Source organism: Mirounga angustirostris, unplaced genomic scaffold (genome assembly GCF_029215605.1).
Source record: "Mirounga angustirostris isolate CCGP_5_RB_7025 unplaced genomic scaffold, mMirAng1.0.hap1 SCAF_1, whole genome shotgun sequence".
In the NCBI taxonomy this organism is placed as follows: Eukaryota; Metazoa; Chordata; class Mammalia; order Carnivora; family Phocidae; genus Mirounga; species Mirounga angustirostris.
Genome location: NW_026991709.1, coordinates 172005838 through 172027564, shown reverse-complemented (window position 1 = coordinate 172027564; position 21727 = coordinate 172005838). Strand labels below are relative to the sequence as shown.

The 21727-nt window shown below is 36.6% G+C and overlaps 1 protein-coding gene across 1 annotated transcript in view; it reads left to right on the top strand.

Moving 5' to 3' along the window:
• The window catches only part of CNTN4 (contactin 4), a 942629-nt gene that overhangs the window by 357772 nt on the left and 563130 nt on the right, over positions 1-21727 (top strand). The gene's annotated exons all lie outside the window — the stretch shown is intronic.

Below are 21727 nucleotides of genomic sequence, written 5' to 3'. Positions count from 1 at the left end.
CATGCTATTTATATGTATTTCTATATCTATCTTAAAAATACTTGTTACATACTAATATTCTATTATATATTAATATTAGGTACTTTTTTACTTTATCGATATTGATTTTTTCATAATTATTAGACTGCAACAATATAAATGTATATATACTCACAATGATTTTTAAGTAGCTATTTTTGATGCAAACTTATTTTCTTTAATGTCTATATTTCCCTGAGTTTTTTGTCATGATGAAATGTTTCATTTTTTGTCCTTTAATTACTGTACTCTTATTATTTATGTAATATGCCTTCCCAGTTCCAGCAAATCCTTTAAATTAATAGGAAAGTCTGTTCAACATTTTTTAGAGCCACCACAGCAACGTGCTGGATACTTATGTAAATTTTAAATCATTTATCTCCTCTTAGAAGCCAAAAAAAAAAAAAAAAAAAACCACCCTAGGAATTTGGGGCAAGAATTAAATCTCTATTTTATATAAGATATGCTTATAGAGGGAGAGAGAAACTGTTGGTTTTAGTGGAGAGTTGTCTTAGTTATTTCAGTCAAATTCTTAATTTTAGGGTGCCTACTAAAAAGGTACATTATTAGGTGATGTTCTGTGACAGACTGGGGAAAAAAAAAAACTATCCAGCATTGATAAGAAGAGGCAGCATTGTATAGAGAGCCAACAAAGTGGGAATGGGAGCCAGAAATTTACAGACTTTGCTATTTATTAGCTGTTTGGTTCAGAAAAGTCAGTACTTGCCCTGGCCCAAGTAGAGTTCTCTATAAAATGAGGTGGTTGGGCAGGATGTTCCCAGGATCCTTTTGAGCTCTAGCACTATTCAAAGTTAATTATTGTAGGAACATCAAGTGTTACTTGCTTTGTACATACATCATGCATATTTACCCAGGCTTTGTGCAGTCATCTTCTGCTGTAATAGTCCTGTCCTTATATGCCTTCTGGTGGCTTTAGAGAAAGATTCTGTTGGGATGAGACTCAGTCTGGCATGATCGCAACCTAGTAATTACAAAGTACCAATTGATCCTCATCTATAATTACAGTATGAGCTTGTTATTCATTTTTCCCCTAGCATATTACATTGGGGGTGGGAAGGCTCAGGAAGAGGTTTCTAAAACTTAAATACATCCATATTTTTAGTCTTACACTTTTCACTGAATTGGTATTTATCTTTCATGATTGTCAGACTTCTATCCCTCTAGAAGCAGTCATGTCTATTTATGCCCTTGATGGACTTGGAAGGGGAAAGGGATTAGAATGTAATGGAGTATATAAGAAACAATCTTTAATCAAACAGCTTATTTCTTTATCCCACTATGAAGATAAGATCACAACAAATATGAAACAATGGCAGAAAAAGGTCATATGAAGTCCCAGCTTGTGAAAAAAAGTCTATCCCAATTAAGCCTGTTCCCCTCTTTTCTAGAAAAACATTCTCTTTTTGTGTTGATGTTATACTGCCCTCGATCATTGCAGATATTCATGGTTGTACTTTACAATGAATTTTTAATTTTTTTTCCTGATTAGATCTTTGCAATTATTCATAATGTTCATTTGAGGGAAATAAAATGATATACACTGGGATGGGTGTTAACAGATAGTAAGATTTGATATGTTTTGAAAAGAAATGGTAATGATAAATGACAGTGACCTAATTTGCGGAACAGTCTTCTTGCATAAAATAATCTACTAGTTTGTAATTATGTGATTAACTTACCAAGAAAAAAAAAAGTCAATCAAGTCAGAATCATCAAGTTATAGATTCAAAAAATATCTGGAACTTTTCAAATTAATCTATTACTGACAATAGACTTTCATGTCAATTCCAAACATAAATATTATTCAAAAATATTTTTAGGAGAAAGATGTTCATTTATTTGCTACTAAAATTCAAAAGAATAATTAAGAAAGAAATAGCAAAAAATCTCAAAAAAAAGTAAGGATAGCTGCTTTTGGTTAGTTTTAGTGTTTATAAGGCATGTCTGCATACATAAAAGCCCATCTTACAGGAAATAAATGAAGTAGTGAGGCAAAGTATAATCAAGTACACTTTAAAGATGAGAAGCTAAGGCTCAATGGGTTTAAATACCACATCCACGTTCACAAAGTTTTCAGAGGTAAAGTTAAGAAATTTATTGTATACTTCATGTTCTTTTCATTCCATCATTAAGAAAAAAAATGAAAAATCCAAAGAATGTGAGTTCTGAAAGGTTCTTTAGTATATGTATTTGCTTATGAATTAAATTCTGACTTTACTCATAATGCATGAGAGACATAGATAATTATGTCTAACTTGAAGGTCACTATTATAAAATATACAAAACTACAATATATAAGGTCAATTGTAGTTTAAGATGCAAAAATCATTAGGATAACTTGACTTGAAACCAATAAATTATATGAAAATATATTTATAAATTCTAATTAAAGTTTAGAAGTTATTTGGAAAAGAAAAATCACACTTTTATGGAGTGAATATGAAAAGTATGGAAGATATTTAAGTGATTTATGCACCTGTGTTTTTATATCTTATAAAATTCTGAGCAAATAAATATAATTAGCCCTTATTACAAGCAAGAAACTTGAGATTTAGGAAGTTAATTTCTTCATTGTCACATGGCAAGAAAATGGCAGAGCTAGAATTCAAGTCTAGGTCTTTCTAATTTAAAAATCTATATGCTTGTTTTCTTTTTTTTTAATTTAATTTAATTTTATTATGTTATGTTAGTCACCATACAATACATCATTAGTTTTTGATGTAGTGATCCATGATTCATTGTCTTCATATAACACCTAGTGCTCCATGCAGTACGTGCCCTCCTTAATACCCATCACCGGGCTAGCCCACCCCCCCACCCCCCTCCCCTTTAAAACCCTCAGTTTGTTTCTCAGAGTCCATAGTCTCTCATGGTTCGTCTCCCCCTCCAATTTCCCCTCCTTCATTTTTCCCTTCCTTCTCCTAATGTTCTCTGTGTTATTCCTTATGTTCCATAAGTAAATGAAACCATATGATAATTGGCTTTTTCTGCTTGACTTATTTCACTTAGCGTAATCTCCTCCAGTCCCATCCACATTGATATAAAAGTTGGGTATTCTTCCTTTGTGATGGCTGAGTACTATTCCATTGTATATATGGACCACATCTTCTTTATCCATTCATCTGTTGAAGGGCATTGCAGCTCTTTCCACAGTTTGGCTATTGCGGACATTGCTGCTATGAACATTGGGGTGCATATGACCCTTCTTTCACTACATCTGTGTCTTTGGGATAAATACCCAGGAGTGCAATTGCTGGGTCAAAGGGTAACTCTATTTTTAATTTTTTGAGGCACCTCCACACTGTTTTCCAAAGTGGCTATACCAACTTGCATTCCCACCAACAGTGTAAGACTGTTCCCCTTTCTCCACAACCTCTCCTTTGTTGTTTCTTGCCTTGTCGATTTTTGCCATTCTAACTGGTTTTCAACTTAATTAATGGTCTTTTCTCTACACCATGTCAACTCTCATATCAATTTGATACTCAGTAAATATTTCATGAGTGATTGGCTGAACATGTGAACATTTAAAAAAACATTTTGGATCATATTTATACTGAAGTGAGACTAAAATAGAACTATTAAACTCAGGAGTAGGAGCAGTGGCCCAATAATTAAGAGATGCAGTATGCCTTTTGGGAGTAGAGGGAAAAAAGAGAGCCTTGAGTATATTTGGTGAAAAAAAAAACTAGAAGTTTTCACTAACTTACTCAATATCAAGCACACTTCATCTTAAAGACAACAATAAAATATGTAAATATAGTGTGGAAGCAATTAATCATCATGGGATTGCTCAGAGGAGGATATATAAGAGACTCACGTAAAGATAGGAGTGGATTTGTGAGTCCTTCCAGGGAAGGGTTGCAGCTGAATGCAACAAGGGCAGTGGAAGACAAGTATGCAGGAAGCAGTAGGCAAATTTAATATCAATAAGGAAGGATCATCAACCTGTGTTTGGCTTTATAATGACCATTACTCTTCATTTGGGGTTATTGATTGTTCTAAAGGCTAGGACAAGTGTAATGACCTGTTACAGCCACTCTAGGTGAATGTCAGCCCTCAAGATGATCATTATCCAGAATGTGTTATATAAATAGTTGAGGTGTTGAAACTAGAGTACAAAGAAGAGAGGCAGGACAGGGAGATAGTGGGTCCTTGCCTACTTCCTTGGTCGGTTTTCTAAGGGGAGACACCCTTGCTTGTATGCTTTCCATAACTGGAAATCTCTTCAGAATATTTTTTAAAATTTTCTTAAGGTAAGCTCTACACCCAGTGTGGGGTTCAAACTCAGGACCCTGAGATCAAGAGTCACATGCTCTATTGACTGAGTCAGCCAGGTGCCCCTCTTCAGTAATCTTTAGTTTAACTACTCTGGTAGTAGGTGAGGAGAAGAGGACATTTTAGTATTAAAGTTTTACAGTTTTGTCAGTGAAGGAGGAGGGCACCTCCAAAAAGTGTTAAAAATTAAATTCTGTGTTTTGTTTTTGTTTTGTTTTGTTTTTTTAAGTAGGCTTCATGCCCAGCAGGGACCCCAATGCAGGGCTTGAACTCACAACCTTGAGATGAAGACCTGAGCTGAGATCAAGAGGTGAACGCTTAACAGCCTGAGCCACCCAGATGCCCCTAAATTCTGTGTTTTAATAAATTGTGCACTTAGTCTAGCATGTCTCTCTTTCTTACCTCTTCAGGTAGTCACAGTTGAAGAATGTCCTTTGGGGTGAGGATTACATTACTTTTTGGCTATGGAGGGAGAATTAGAATCAAGCTGTAGAGGGAGGCCATTGGTGCAAGGTCAGCAGAGTTAACTTTTGAGTCAAAACATCCCCCTCATCCTCTCTCCACTTCCCCCCCAATCAGTGTCAACAATTATATCTAATAAGCTCAGATTGTATTTGTTCCTGGTAAGCACCTACTGTCTGTTGGAACATTATGTTAGACACTGTGTAGGTTATCTTATTTAATCCACACTACAGACTGGTTCCATAAGCATTTGCATTCCTGTTTTAAATATAAGTAATTAAGGTGAAGAGAGACTATGTAACTTCACAACTCTGCACAGCTGTTAGCATATAGAACTGATACATGGGCTTCATAAATCCTTTCACTTAACACTGATCTTTTTTTTTTTTTTTTTAAGATTTATTTATTTATTTATTTGACAGAGAGAGAGACAGCTAGAGAGGGAACACAAGCAGGGGGAGTGGGAGATGGAGAAGCAGGCTTCCCGCCGAGCAGGGAGCCCGATGCGGGGCTCGATCCCAGGACCCTGGGATCATGACCTGAGCCGAAGGCAGACGCCTAACGACTGAGCCACCCAGGCACCCCTCACTTAACACTGATCTTTGATGGCACCAGACCTGCCTGAACATGGAATGGGTTGCCTTATGTAAGGGAGTGAGTTCCCCATCCACAAAGGTGAAGGAGAAGGAAGAATATGTCAACAGTTTACTTTTGTCCTTCATTATTATGAATATTATCTAAATAATTTTTTATTTACCAAGGTAACATTCACATTATGTAGAATTAATCATCTTTACATGAACACTTCACTGCTGTTACCACATTCACAATATTATGCAAAGACTACTGCTTCTTTCCAAAATATTTTCATCACCTTAAAATAAAACCCAGTACCCATTAAGTGGTTGGTTACTCCCCATTCCTTCTTCTCACCCCAGCCCTTAGCAATCACCAGTCTGCTTTCTGTCTAATTGGATTTACTTATTCTAGTTATTTTGTACAAATATTTTACACCTTTTGTGTCTAGCTTCTTTCACTTAGCATCATGTTTTTAAGATTCATCCATATTGTAGCATATATCAGCTACGTTGGATTCATTCCTTATTATGACTGAAAAACATTCCGTTGATGGACACTTGAGTTGTTTCTACCTTTTGGCTATTGTGAATAGTACTACTATGACCATTCATGTACACGTGTTTGAGTAACTGCTTTCAATTCTCTGGGAGCTACATCTTTTGGATCATTTACTTTGTGCTAGTCACTGAACTGAGTGCTTTACATATAGGAACACTGAATTCTCAGAACCCTGTGAGGTAAATACTATTATTATCCCTGTTTTACAGATGAGAAAACTAAGTCACAGAGAAGTTAACATACCTTATATTTGATCACACACTGGTGGTGCTGGGACTCAAAGACAGCCAGCCACATTCCAGAGTCTGTACACTATATTCTTTCTGTTTTGTGTCTTATCAGTTTCAGACTGAACACCTACAACTGCTTCAGCTGAATCATTTCCAATACCATCCTTGCCTATTTCCGCTAGGTACGCTGTGATTTGTCGTTTCCTTTTAAAATGCAGAATCCATATTGCATATAATATTTCAGGAGTAATTGTTTCTATTATAATCATTGCCCTTATTGGTATTTTGGTTATGCTTAAAAGGTACTTAGGTGTTAGTTTTTGTAAGAAACTATTTATTAGGTTTTTTCCTTAAATAATAAAAATCATATAATAAAAAAACTGATAAAAAGACAAGCCCCACATTTCACAGCCCAGAGTATTCCATTAAGAGTAAAAGAAAATCACAAAAAGTAAGAGAAAATCATAGGACATATGCAATGTTAGAAATCCAAGCAGTAAAGAAATATATAAAATTTTTATTATCATTTTTGTCTGGAAAAAGACATTATGTTTCTAAATATTTCCAGTTGTGTTCTGACAGTGGTAGTGTTCAGAGTCTTATTAATTTCCTCAAGAGTTTGTTGTAGCTCATTTATAGGTATATACCAAACCAGAAGCTAATAGTGAGCTGGTGGTGGATTAGAGCTCCCAGGTACTGTCCTTATGATCTACTGTCACACCATGAGCATCATTTTGCCACAGTGGCTTATGCAGTTGATTTTCTTAATCTCAATGCAGAACTTCCCATGTCCCTGTGTAATTCATGGGACGTATTTTGGCCTCATGCCATTTTCTCAAGGTAAATTTATATCCCAAGTCTGATACTCATTTTGTTAATGATCACTTTCAATTGGGAAAGTACAAAGAACTCTGGCACTTGACCATCCTGGGGATTTTTCATTTATTTTAGTTAGTGTATTTAACACTATCAGCTGGGAGGAGATTTTGATCACCTTAAGCTACACTTAGAAACATGTCTGCTTTGCATTTATTCCTGAGAGATTCCTACTCAGATCAAACATCTCCACCAGCCATGGAGTTATGCAGAGTAACAAGATTCCAATTGTAGAACCAGACTGTCATTTGTAAGGATTTGGTGTAGAGGAATAAAGAGATATTCAACAAGTTTAACTATAGCATTTGAAACCAGAGGTTCTATGCAATTCTCAGTTTGAGTATTGAATTGCACAATCTTTTACTCAGTATAATTTATTATCTGAGAGATGTGCCTACATCAGTAGCATTTGACCACATTTTAATCTCACTAAGCTGCTATGAATTAAACCAAATGGTAAAGTTACAATGTATGACTCCCTTTCATACCCATATAAGTTAATGTTAACCGATAAAATGAAATGTATTTTTAAAAAATGAAATGTGTTTTGCCTGACCCTGAGATGCATATCTTTCTTTCATATAATAGTCCTATAATGTAAGTCAAGGTAAGCTTTTTCTTATATCTTTTTCAATTAACTATTTATATTAGAATAGAAATCCTTAATTATCAGGTGTATATACTTGTTGGTGTCTTCACTAAGTCTAAAGATATTATGTAGGTGTTCATATATGTATTCTCTCTTATATGATGTTGATACTGATCATTTAGGGGTGGACATGCTTGTTAAGATTATGCAATTTACGAATGAACTTTTCAAGAATGGATTTCTTTTCACCACATCAGTGCCCATAAATGTCTGTGCTTTCTTTACACAAGGATAAGGCAAGCCAGATGGTGGTCTTGTTTTTATTAAGATTATTTTATATAGGCAGAGATTCTTCTTGGCTTCCTTTTTAAATGGATTTTTGTGATAGGAAGAAAATGCAAATGAAGTAATAGGAGCGCTCATAAATTTCTAGCCTGGTGACTATAATGCAGCGTTATTGGCTTTGCTATCAAACCTTCCCAAGCACACTTTCTTTGTGTTAGTGACATGTAATATTGGGGTTTGCATCTGTACATTAGACTGTATAATTCTTACTCTCCACCTAGTGTGCCTTAAACACCACCCTCCCTCTCTCTCTCTCACACACACACTTACACAACAGTCTTTCCTAGCTGAAGCTAAGGAGTGTCAGTGTCAGATTTCCCTTATACATTTCAAATCTAGTTAATGGATGCCCCATGGTTATGAAAATTACATACGCTTAATACCTAAGGCAAGTAGCTTGTGGTCTCCTCAAATGCCTAAATGATGATCTGCCTCCTTGGTGCTACAGAAGTGGTGTTAACACTTTGCTGGGAGCAATCATAGATGAGGATTAATCCTTTATAGATTTGAATGCACTACTATACTTTTAATGTTTCTTTACCATCTATTTTATGAGTCCTATCCATCTTTAAAAGGAAACATTCTTTTGGAATTATCCAGATATAAACACATCCCATAAAGCTTCTGAAGACAGTCAGAAGAATTTGAGAACTGGTGAACGTGTAGGTGATATGGGAATCGCTCAGAGATGCCCCTACCCATCACATTACATCTGCAGTCACATCATTATTCCATCTGCAGTACATCTCCAATGCTAAATATATTTTGAATGAATTATCTATGGCATTTCAAATTAAATAATAAAATTTGCTAGATGCAGAGCTACTCTCATGGTATGGCAAATCAAGCTTTTCATCTTGATATTGTCCTTTAGGATTACTTTTGATGGTGGTGGCAGGGTGTTGAGCAGAGAGAAAAAGAGACACCTTCGAGAGATGGTATTAAAAATATCTCAGAGCTCTAAAAGTCAGTTTTTATCAGAAACATCTGGCTGCTACAAAAGGCTATCTGGGTTCCTGTCCTGTCTGGTTGAGTAACTCCAATCATTGGGTCCACGAGGGCAAGAAATGACTATAAGGCAATGATTTGATTTTTATGAGTTTAACTTCAGTTTCTGAATCAAACATAGCAAACATATAGTTTAGTTATCACTCCTCTTCTTTTATATTTATGGCAGTCATCACCAATTTGTTGTTGCTACTAATTTTTTGCTAATTTTTTCCTGTTAAACCCAGATATGGCTTCATAATATTTCTCAACATAACCCTTGAGAAAGTCACTGTTGCTGGATCAGAGTTGTCACATGAGATGCAGGTGGGTTATCTAGCTCCAGCTCCACGTTGGGTTATAGCTGGCCACATTTTTCTCTAACAATCTCTGATATGTCAAGTGTAGAGTTAAAGATCTCTCACTTTTCCTGGTAGGTCACTCTGACAATAGACATACCTTGGATTTCTTATCCTATGTATAGTTTATCACCACAGTCATTCACTATGATCTTTTCTGGTATTTTCAGGTCAACACTAACTATCATTGTTTCTCAAGTTTACAATCATCTAAGTGACACTATTCCAAAAATCATTCCCTGAGCTATTCTGACAATTTGCACTTTGAACATCTCCTGCCAGAGATCAGGAGAATCTGTAGAGATGAACATATGTATTTTGGACCTCCTGGACGTTCATGTCATGGTTCCAACAGATGCTTGGTGCCATCATCAGTAGAGTGAAGTCCAAAACTTTGCTATGAATGTGACCCTTTTATGGCTCAGATAATGAGGGAAGAACAGATCCCTGCAGCCTGTAACCACTGAATCTTCTCTCCTTTCTTGATGTTCCTTGGAGTTGTCATTGGTGAATATGATGGTTTTGTCTGTCTTAAGCAAAAAATGGTCCATGGTTAGTTCTTGCCTCTAATGAGTGGACTTAACTGACCTCTAAGGATTACAGCTATGGATGGTCCCCCAAAAGAGGACTTCAGATAATTGTTTTTCCTGTAAATTAGACTGCTACATGTATTTGGCAATAGATAAGAGAGAGCTCTTTATGTAGCTTCCACTTGGAGAGAATAACAGGCATATAACTCTTTCTTATGTCCCTGACCAAGGAAGATCCTTGTCAAATCAGACCTAGTGAGCCTATTCCTTTCTGGGTGATGAGTGAAATCCATCTACACAGTGTTGTGATTATCCAAAATGGATAGTAGCCCAACTTAGTCATATTCTGAGGACTCTCAAAGCCCTATTCAGATGGTCCTTATCTTTTGCCTTTTGAGGTATCTAGGTAAATAAGCTACTGTATTTACCCTAGGGCAATCTAGACCTACTAGGGACAAAAGCTGTGTAAATAGAAATGAATTGACCTCATTTTTCCTTTTCTATACATTCCACTGAGGCTACTCTTTTTTTTTTTTTAAGATTTTATTTATTTATTTGAAAGAGACACAGCAAGAGAGGGAACACGAGCAGGGGGAGTGGGAGAGGGAGAAGCAGGCCTCCTGCGGAGCAGGGAGCCCGATGCGGGGCTTGATCCCAGGACTCTGGGATCATGACCTGAGCCGAAGGCAGACGCTTAATGACTGAGCCACCCAGGCGCCCCTCCACTGGGGCTACTCTTAAATGACTTATTTCTCCTCACTTTTAAGTTATATGTATTTTTTTATTTTTTTTTAATTTTATTTTGTTATGTTAATCACCCTACATTACATCATTAGTTTTTGATGTAGTGTTCCATGATTCATTGTTTGCGTATAACACCCAGTGCTCCATTCAGTACGTGCCCTCTTTAATACCCATCACCAGACTCACCCATCCCTCCACCCCGCTCCCCTCTAGAGCCCTCAGTTTGTATCTCAGAGTCCATAGTCTCTCATGGTTCATCTCCCCCTCATTTTTCCCTTCCTACTGTCTTCTTTTTTAAAACATATAATGTATTATTTGTTTCAGAAGTACAGGTCTGTGATTCAACAGCCTTAACACAGTTCACAGCGCTCACCATAGGACATACTCTCCCCAGTGTCTACCACCCAGCCACCCCATCCCTCCCACCCCCCACCACTCCAGCAACCCTCAGTTTGTTTCCTGAGATTAAGAATTCCTCATATCAGTGAGATCATATGATACAAGTTATATATATTTATTTGAGAGAGCGAGCATGAGCACGAGCAGGGGGAGGGGCAAAGGCAGAGGGAGAAGCAGATCCCCCGAAGCAGGGAGCCTGATGCTGGCCTCGATCCCAGGACCCTGAGATCATGACCTGAGCTGAAGGCAGACGCTTAACCGACTGAGCCACCCAGGTGGTCCCAAGTTATATGTATTTTAAAAGCTAGAAAGAGTAATAGTAATAACAGCAGCCATATATTGAGGATTTACAGTATTATTACATATTCTAAGATTTTATCTACATCATCTCAGTTATTTTTCCCAATAACCCCCCTGAGGTTGCTGTTGTATTATATGGGTTCTATGGAATCAGAACACAAAGTTTCTGGCACATTCAGTGATCTGTCCAAGTCTTAAACAGCTAGTGAGTTATGGATCCAAGACTCCCACACCAGCAGTCAGATTCTAGAACCTGAACTCTTAGCCACAATACTATACTGTTTCACTAATAAATGTTTGGTCCAACTTCTACTTTACTTATGAGAAAACTCAGACCAAAGCTGTTAAGTGACTTCCCAACTGGACATACTATTTAGCTACAGACTTAAGACTAAATCATATGTCTGATCTCACTGATATGAGGAATTCTTAATTGCAGGAAACAAACTGAGGGTTGCTGGAGTGGGGGGTGGGGTGGGAGGGATGGGGTGGCTGAGTGATAGACATTGGGGAGGGTATGTGCTATGGTAAGCGCTGTGAATTGTGCAAGACTGTTGAATCTCAGATCTGTACCTCTGAAACAAATAATGCAATATATGTTAAGAAAAAAAAAAAAGAAGAAGAAGAAGAAGGTAGCGGGAGGGGAAGAATGAAGCAGGGGAAATCGGAGGGGTAGACGAACCATGAGAGACGATGGACTCTGAGAAACAAACTGAGGGTTCTAGAGGGGAGGGGGGTGGGAGGATGGGTTAGCCTGGTGGTGGGTATTGAGGAGGGCACATTCTGCATGGAGCACTGGGTGTTATGCACAAACAATGAATCATGGAACACTTCATCTAAAACTAATGATGTAATGTATGGGGATTAACATAAGAATAAAAAAAAAGACTAACTCATATGTCTTCATTTAAAAATAATAATTACAGCGACAGTAAAAACAGCTACACTTTTTATAGCCCTTGCTGTATGCCAGGTACTCTCATAATGCTTTATATAGGTTCATTTACTCAATCACCTCAACTACCTTAAGGAAAATACTATTATTATTCCCATTTACTCATCAGGAATCTTATGCATTCTGAGACTAACTCAATTGCTTAAGGTCACACAGCTGCCAAGTTAAGAAGCTAGGATTCGAATCCAGGCAGTCTGGTGCCAGACTTTGTGTTCTAACCCAGTGGTTTGGAATGAGGAGAGGGCTTGCCTCCTCCTCCAGAGAAGTTTGCAATGCCTGGGGACAACTTTGGTTGTCATAACTTGGAGAGGGTACTACTGGAATCCAGTGGGTAGAAGCCAGGGATGTCACTAAACATGCTACGGTGCATAAGATGGCCCTCTCACAACAAAGAATTATTTGCTCCAAAATGTCAATAATGTTAAAACTACTGTTCTAGCCACTATGCTGTGCAATCTCTCTTTGCCACCAATATGATCTGGGAAGAGACAGACCGTGGAATACACCCTTCCAAATCAGGAAATGGAGAGTAGCCTCCAATGTACATGCTCAGTTTAGTGTGTCTTTTATCATGACTGCAATTCCGGGTTGGAATGTTACACTTTTTCAGGTATCTCATAAGGATAAAAGCTAGCATTGTGCCCAGCGAGAACCAATGGGGGCTCATCAGTTATTACAATGAAAGCACAAATTGACGTGTTTAGATTTTGGATGAAAGAATGGCAACCCAGTTGGAGCAGATGATAGAAGTAGCACTCTGATGACTAGTGGTGATTTTTGGCTTCAGGAAAGCAAAGTAGCCACATTGTTATTAAAAAAAACATGTTATTTAGGAAAGGAAGAAAGCTGGTGTTTTAGGCATTTTCTTTTCATTCAAACGAACCAATTTTGCAGATTTAGTATGCCTTTTATTAATACTGCAGTTCAGTTACAACTGAGGTAGCAAGTTTGGACAAACTTAAAAAGAGGAATAAAAATATTTTTATACCTACATTGTGTATTTCTCACAAGAATTTCCAAGTGTAATTATCTATGAATTTCATCCAGGAATCTTGAACTGTGGGAATCTACGGTTTGGTTACTGACTAATCAGGATTGAGTATAAGTCCGGTGTATATGTTACTTAGGGAGGCAGAGTCATAAATTACAAGCAAAAGGAAATTTTCTTACTACTACTACCAAGGATTTATGTTGTTTATTATCATCCAGGTAGTAATCAGACATAGGACTACCTGACTACCCAGCTGTCCTCCTTCACTGTGTTTTCATTTAATAACTATTTAGGTTTATTTGCTAGGTGCTAGCTTTGGTGGAGACCACAAAAGAAATGAGATACAGCCTCTGTCTTCATGAAATTGATAAGTCAGATAGAATTAACACACCTGACACATGAAAATCTGTGAACCCTTAGGCTGGTTGTACTGATCATTGAAATTTCAGAAAATGGCATAGTCAAGAACTGTAGCTACATCTTGAAAGATAAGGTGGATCTGTGTAGGCAAATGGGCATGAGGAATTGGACCATAGTTGATATAGGTTTTATTGAGTGAGATTTTCTTTTACAGGTAAAAGCCCGGAGTCTACATATAGTCAGACAGAACTGCATTTGAATCCTGGTTCTACCACATAAGCTCTGTTACTTTAGGTATATTATTTCAATTCTCCGCTTTCTCATTTGTAAAATGTATGTAATGGAATTGGTCTGATTATGAAATAGGCACATTTAAGTAAGTCATGTGGCACATTCACATATCAGCTATTATTACTGCTGTTGACTCCTCACACTTTAGGGTTGATATAGTATACTTATAAATTTACTCACTTGAATCTGCATGGTTATCTATACATAACCACACTGTTTTCTCTCACATGTCTTCCAGACTATAGCAGTATCTATAGCAGTGCTATCCAACAGAAGTATAACGCCAGGCACATGACCAATTTTTAATGTTCTAATAACCACCTTAGAAAAAAGAAAAATAAGCAATTGGAGTTGATTTTAATAATCTATATTATTTAACCCATATATCCAAAATAGTATCATTTTAACATGGAATCAATGTTAAAATTATTGAGATATTTCATATATTTTTCCTGTACTAAATCTCTGAAATTTGGTGTGCATTTAACCCTGAAGCACATCTCAGTTTGTATTAGTCACATCACTGTTTCTAAGACTCAGCTATATTTGGGGACCATTCTCCTTTGCTCTTAAGAAATGAAATTGCTAGCCTCACATGTCTTTGTAACTTTATTGGTAGTCATAGATGATGACAAATAAAGTGTCTTGTCTGAATACAAACGTCAAAAGGGAGAAGACAAAGATATAACTGGAGAAATAGAAGGCAATATCTATTAAATGGGCTAACATTTATTTTTAAATGCTTGGCTTTAAGGGTACTGATAAATCCTTAAAGTGAGAGTATGCTTGTGAAATAAAAACTCATCATGCAAAATAAACCCAATTTTTACCTCCTCTGTGCCTCAACTGAAATAAATCTTCTGTGAGGATCTAGCAATTTATACTATAAAAGTTAAATGAACACAAGCCATCCTTAGGGTACAGGATAAACTTTTAGCACATGAACAGCTTTTCTTTATAAAAAATAGTGTTCGGTTTTTGTGAAAGGTATTTTTAAAACAGGAATGAATTGGTTTTTGTTTAACGCTGCTTCTGGGTGCTCAGTACTACAGTATTATAATCCTGTGCTGTAGTAGATGAGCAGGTTGCTTTTATGTGTGAAGCTGATTTTTACGATGTAGAAGCAGGAGAACTCATGTGTTAGTCTTCATTTTCCAAGCCTCATAATGGAATGCCTTGAACTGTTCCTTTTCCTTTCCAATTTTCTTTGAAGCTGTGTTTGCAACCCTAACTGTAGTTAGCAGGGTGTGTGTGTGTGTGTGTGTGTGTGTGTTCTTCTCAGACCATTACGTTTAATTGCTACATGAAGTTAACGGTCTCTAACTTATACTGAACCACTTAGGACAACTTCATTACTGCTCTGCCCTAGCCATTCTAGGTAAGCAACTAACATTCTGGGTATGTCAGTTTAATTTTGTCTTTTAGATTCTAAGTTCAACATTATAATTAACTGTTCCACTATATAGCTGCTTTTAAAAGAAATGCCCTATTATACTGTTAGAACTCAAAATTCAATTCAGGAATCAGGTTTCTTCTTGTATACTGAATGTAAATTTCTAAATGGCAAACTAGATTTAGGACTTGGATAACCTATGTTCTATAATTAGACAAGACACACATATTATTGGCATTTAATAAATACTGGGTGCTACTGAGTAGTCATAATAGGAATGGATACTATCTTTTTTTTTTTTTTTCTTGGCTACCCAAAAGGTTAACCATCCAAGAAATAATACATTCAAGTTATAACCTTCTACAGGTGACCACATAAACTACTTGGCTGCTTCTGAAAGGGGAGTTTTTAATTATTCTTGAAATAGCTTCTGTAATTAAGTAACTTGTCTAATATGAGAAGAAATGAAAGATCTACAGTGAAGGTCAAAACTACAGGGATTCATTATGCTGTATGTTTTGTTTTAATTTCAAACATATTTAGTACATAAAGTCGTTTTGTAATTGGAGCTTTTATCTGATATATATATGTATATATTATTTCAAATATATTGAAATATATGTATATATGTGTGTGTATACATATATATAACCCATACATATATATATGGGTTAACTTTGCACACTACTTTTATTCATTATTCCTCTTCCTCTAAAAGACAATAGTATACCTTTTAAGAATATGCTTCAACCTTAAGTGAAATCACCTTAGAAATAAAGCTATCAAAAATAAAAGTGGGCGCCTGGGTGGCTCAGTTGGTTAAGCAACTGCCTTCGGCTCGGGTCATGATCCTGGAGTCCCGGGATCGAGTCCCACATCGGGCTCCCTGCTCAGCAGGGGGTCTGCTTCTCCCTCTGCCCTCTTCCCTCTCGTGGTCTCTGTCTCTCATTCTCTTTCTCTCAAATAAATAAATAAAATCTTAAAAAAATAATAAAAATAAAAAAATAAAAGTAAAATATATATCTGCTGGTATTAGAAACAAAAAATAAACCAATTGAGTAAGCATGGTATCTTACACATTTGGGGAAATAAGCAGGTTTAGAATCACTCTTGGCTGCTACCAGTATTGATTTGGTACCAGAGTTTTTATTGTAGTGTCTGTCTCATTTTGTCTTGTGATTGGTTTGGTTAAAGTGAGGTTCAAGATATGGGTTTGAGTATCATTTGAGACAAGAAGTCTTCTTGTCCCAGACCTTAGTGTTTCTCTTCTTCCATCATTAAGTATGTTTTGCCCAAGGTTTATGAAAGGTACATAACACATGGCCTTCTAATAGTTCATAGTCTAATAAGGGAAATGCAGCATAAATGTTGGCTAGGTCTTACAAACTATTCTGTGGATCATGGAGAAGGGAGATTGTGATTATGCAAACAAAGCATCTATGGGATGTTTTAATATTCTAGACATACATTTTATACCAAATACCCTATGGTTTTCAACCCACAGGTCATTGGGAAAATATACTCATAGAGTTCTATACTTGGATAATTTCAGAGTTTACTTTGTGAGATATTCAGAAAGTCAAAAATTTCACTTCTTTTTGTACCTCAAGCAGTTTATTATGTTTGAATTCTCCCAAACATAACTTGCCACTGGAGAAACTATTTAATATACATGCCTTATTCTTTTTTGGTCAGGATTGTCAATATAGCAAGCAAGAGAATTCATAGTTAACTTCTTTCTCTGATCAATTATTCCTAAATGTTATTGTGGGAAATGTTGCATTAGAAACTAGTCTTTTGGGTTTGTATTGAGACTAAAACTTTTATTATTCCCTTTAATTGAACCATTGCCTCTCCTCAGACAGAGTGTCATAAAAGAATGTTTAGGAGTAAAGGGAAGGCATAAGGAGGTATTGTACATGGGTGAAGGGGTGAGGTGTGTGTGTGAGGATCAAGGAGGGTGGCAAAGATTGGGGGGGACAGCTATAGGCAGTCAAGCAATGTTTACCAAATTTTGATGTGTAATGCAATCACCTGGAGACCAAGTTCAATGACATTCTCTAAGGATTTTACACACCTCCCAAAGAGGCTTTTATGTACTAGGTATCAGGTTGTAATTGCAAAACTATATTATATCAGGAATCCCAGGACTGTGCACCACATTTGAGAAACTGCCCTAGAGGAAAAGGAATTATCCTGTATTCCATTTCCTTGTTCTTTCTAAAGACAGCAGAGAATCCTAGGACTGATGGCTATTTTGTGGCAACTGCATTTACTAAATCTCCTTCCCTCGCATGTAAACCATCTAGAAATTACTTGACTGTTAAGGCCTTAATTACTTTATAAACCCCACAATTTAGATTCTGGAACAGATCAGGATAAAAGGGAAAAAAAAACTTTTTTCTTACTTGTGTTCCTTAAAAAATAATAACTATACAGAGTACAGAGTTTCTGTTAGGAATGATGAAAAAGTGCCAGAAATAGTGGTGATGTTTGTACAAAAATGTGACTTAATGCCACTGAATTTTATACTTAAAAATGGTTAAAAGGTAAATTTTATGTTATATATACTTTACCACTGCATTTATTACAAAAACAATAAAAGCTTTGTTTACTCACTAACTGCTACAAAGTCTTTACTTACTAACTGTTACTTTTGAGATTATTTTAGTAATTTGTGGGCATGTTTCTCGATGAGGACTTCAAGAGCCAAGCATCCACAAAGATTAACTGTTCGTTAATTTAGAAAAAATAATTATTTTGTAGTTTGTTTTCATTTTCAGCAAAGAGCTGAAACATGTCAATGATACTGAATTTGGTTTCTTAAAAAATTAATATGATAGCAATGCAGGTGTTAAACTTGAAACATCTTCATTATTACTGGAAATTTGGAAACTGTGTTTCTGGGATTGGTCAGATTAATGTTTTGGTTCTTTTCTGATGTTAAGTTCTGTAGGTCTTCAGTTTACTGTTGTAATTTAACATTTTGATCCGGAATATTTCCCCTAAAATGAAGTATGCAATTCATAATTGTTAAGTCTTGGGTGGAAGCTTTCATTGTTGTTATTTGAAAGTGACTTGCCAGATGTATTCACATTATTATGAGCAAGGTCGAAAGCATCAAGTGTGCAAGTACTTTGTAATTGGTGGTCTGTCAGATATATCAGGGAATTCAATCTATTACATGCACTTCAGTGCACTAAACCAACACTACATGAAGCCATTGGAGCATAGGATGGCCTCACTAATCTTACTGTGGTAATTACTGCAGGTGTATCCTGATCATTTAAAATGGGCATTCACATTGGGATGCATCGTTCTGTTGAAATATTAAGGCCATTAGAGAGAATTATAAGAGAATTTCACTCTGAGTACTTGATATAAAAGATAAAATGATTGTCAAACAAATATATCCTAAAAATCCTGAACACCTAAGACTCTTGTTGGAACAGAAGTTTGCAAAAGTGAAACAAAACCTATGTGTTTGGTGCTGTTCTCAACTTTTATTTGTAACTTTTACCATGATATACAGGAGTTATGGAAAGAATGTTTTAAAGCACTAAATAAAATTTGGAAATTCAGAACAGGTAAAGACATTTTCATTGGAGGAGAGGGGATCACATTAATTTTTTACAGTAAATTTTTTTAAAGATCTGAAATGATTCCTTCTTTCAACTTGTGATTATGAGTTTGTTTCTGTAGCAGAAAGACTCTTGTTGCTGTGGTATCTCTGAACATTGCTTTTGGCATTGCCTTTTACAGCTATAACTGGTCATTTTAGAAAGGCATTATACATGCATTTTGACTATTGTTTCCATGTGAAAGCTGGGTTGTTTTGACACATGTTATATTTCAAAATTAAATTATTTACTTAATGCAAGACTCTACCAAAAATGAACATATTAAATGAACTAAATAGTATGTATATGTTAGTTGTTTTAATAACAGGAAAGGTTAACTATTTTCATTCCAGCTGTTAAGGTATGGACGAAGTATAGGTCCCTTTGTTCTTTTAACAAAACCCTAAATCTTTATTTTTTGCTTAAAAAAAATTTTTTTTTTTTCATTTCCAGCTGCCAAAGCTCTCAGTCTCTGGTCTAATTTTAGTATTCACATATGGAGTAGATGCCAATCTTGCCTCACTTAAAAAGTCTTACAGTATCACTGATATGTATTTTTTCCATTGGATGAAAGATTAAAGTTAAGCTATTTTTTGAGGAAAAAAAAAATCCTGGTCAGGTCCTGGCTACCAAAAATACCAAGTGTATGAATATTGATAAGATTCCCAAAATGGCACAGTTTTACTAATACATTTACTTACTGAACCCTAAATTTAGTTTCCAGCTAGCATCGCTGTTGGCCCTTTCTGTAGTTTGGCCTCTAAGTTCAAGACCTGGAAAACTGTGAATGCTAATTATATTTGCCTTTGGACATTTACAATTCCACTCTCCCACCATCTCCAGCTAGGTCATAGTGAAATTGAATTCTATGTGTCAAATTCATTTTAACGTATTATCAAGAGAAAGATTTCATCATAGAATAGACTTGTGACCACAGTCCAGCCTCTGTACTTAGGTTTGTGTGAGACTTTTTGTAAGTTAATTAATGTCTCTGAGCTGTTGTTACCTTCAGTGTAGATAATAGGATCAGGCTGGTGATGATAATATAAAATAAGTAAAGGTGGAATACCTGGTAATTGGTAGTACTGTAGTAAACAATAACTGTCCTTATAATCAGTAATTACTTAATAAATATATGAATCTTTTAGCTAGAATCATCTTTTTTTAAATTTTATTTTATTATGTTATGTTAATCACCATACATTACATCATTAGTTTTTGATGTAGTGATCCATGATTCATTGTTTGCGTATAACACCCAGTGCTCACCCATCCCCCTACCCCCCTCCCCTCTAGAACCCTCAGTTTGTTTCTCAGAGTCCATAGTCTCTCATGGTTCATCTCCCCCTCCGATTTCCCCCCCTTCATTTTCACCTTCCTACTATCTTCTTTTTTTTTTTTTTTAAACATATAATGTATTATTTGTTTGAGAGGTACAGGTCTGTGATTCAACAGTCTTACACAATTCACAGCACTCACCATAGCACATACTCTCCCCAATGTCTATCACCCAGCCACCCCATCCCTCCCATCCCCCACCACTCCAGCAACCCTCAGTTTGTTTCCTGAGATTAAGAATTCCTCATATCAGTGAGATCATATGATACATGTCTTTCTCTGATTGACTTATTTCACTCAGCATAAAACCCTCCAGTTCCATCCACATCATTGCAAATGGCAAGATTTCATTCCTTTTGATGGCTGCATAATATTCCATTATATATAAATACCACCTCTTTTTTTTTTAAAGATTTTATTTATTTATTTGAGAGAGAGAGAGAATGAGAGACAGAGAGCATGAGAGGGAAGAGGGCAGAGGGAGAAGCAGACCCCCTGCTGAGCAGGGAGCCCGATGTGGGACTCGATCCCGGGACTCCAGGATCATGACCTGAGCCGAAGGCAGTCGCTTAACCAACTGAGCCACCCAGGCGCCCAATACCACCTCTTCTTTATCCATTCATCTGTTGATGGACATCTTGGCTCTTTCTAAGGTTTGACTATTGTGGACATTGCTGCTATAAACATCGGGGTGCACGTACCCCTTCGGATCCCTACATTTGTATCTTTGGGGTAAATACCCAGTAGTGCAATTGCTGGATCATATGGTAGCTCTATTTTCAACTTTTTGAGGAGCCTCTATACTATTTTCCAGAGCACCAGCTTGCATTCCCACCAACAGTGTAGGAGTGTTCCCCTTTCTCCGCATCCCCGCCAACATCTGTCATTTCCTGACTTGTTAATTTTAGCCGTTCTGACTTTTGTGAGGTAGTATCTCATTGAGGTTAGAACAGAATCATGTTTTTTTTTGTTTGTTTGTTTGTTTTTTTTAGTTTTTTAGAGGGAGAGAGAGAGAGAGAGCTTTTGTGAGTGGGGCAGGTAGGGGGAGAGGGAGAGAGAGAATCCCAAGTTGTCTCCAACGCCCAGTGTGGAGCCCGATGCAGGACTTAATTTCACAACCTTGAGATCATGACCTGAGCTGAAATCAAGAGTTGGACACTTAATTGACGGAGCCACGTAGGTGCCCCCAGAATCATCTTTTTTAACCAAAGATGGTTAAAAAAGTGGTCTTGCAGTGTCCTGGTCCCTCCTACATGTAGAGACTATATCCACTAGTGAAAACTCTACCTATAATTTGCCATTTAAACAGCACCCACATGATACCCCATTAGAGTTTTCACTAAGGTTTCCTGAAATGAGTATCATTTTTCCTATTTTACAGATGGGAGACCGGAAGCCCAAAATGACCTTGGTCAGTCTGCAAAAGGGGTAGAGTCATGCCCAGACCCAATCTCTCCTGAGTCTTAGTCCAGAGATATTTCCCTCACTTTGCTGCTCCATATCAAAT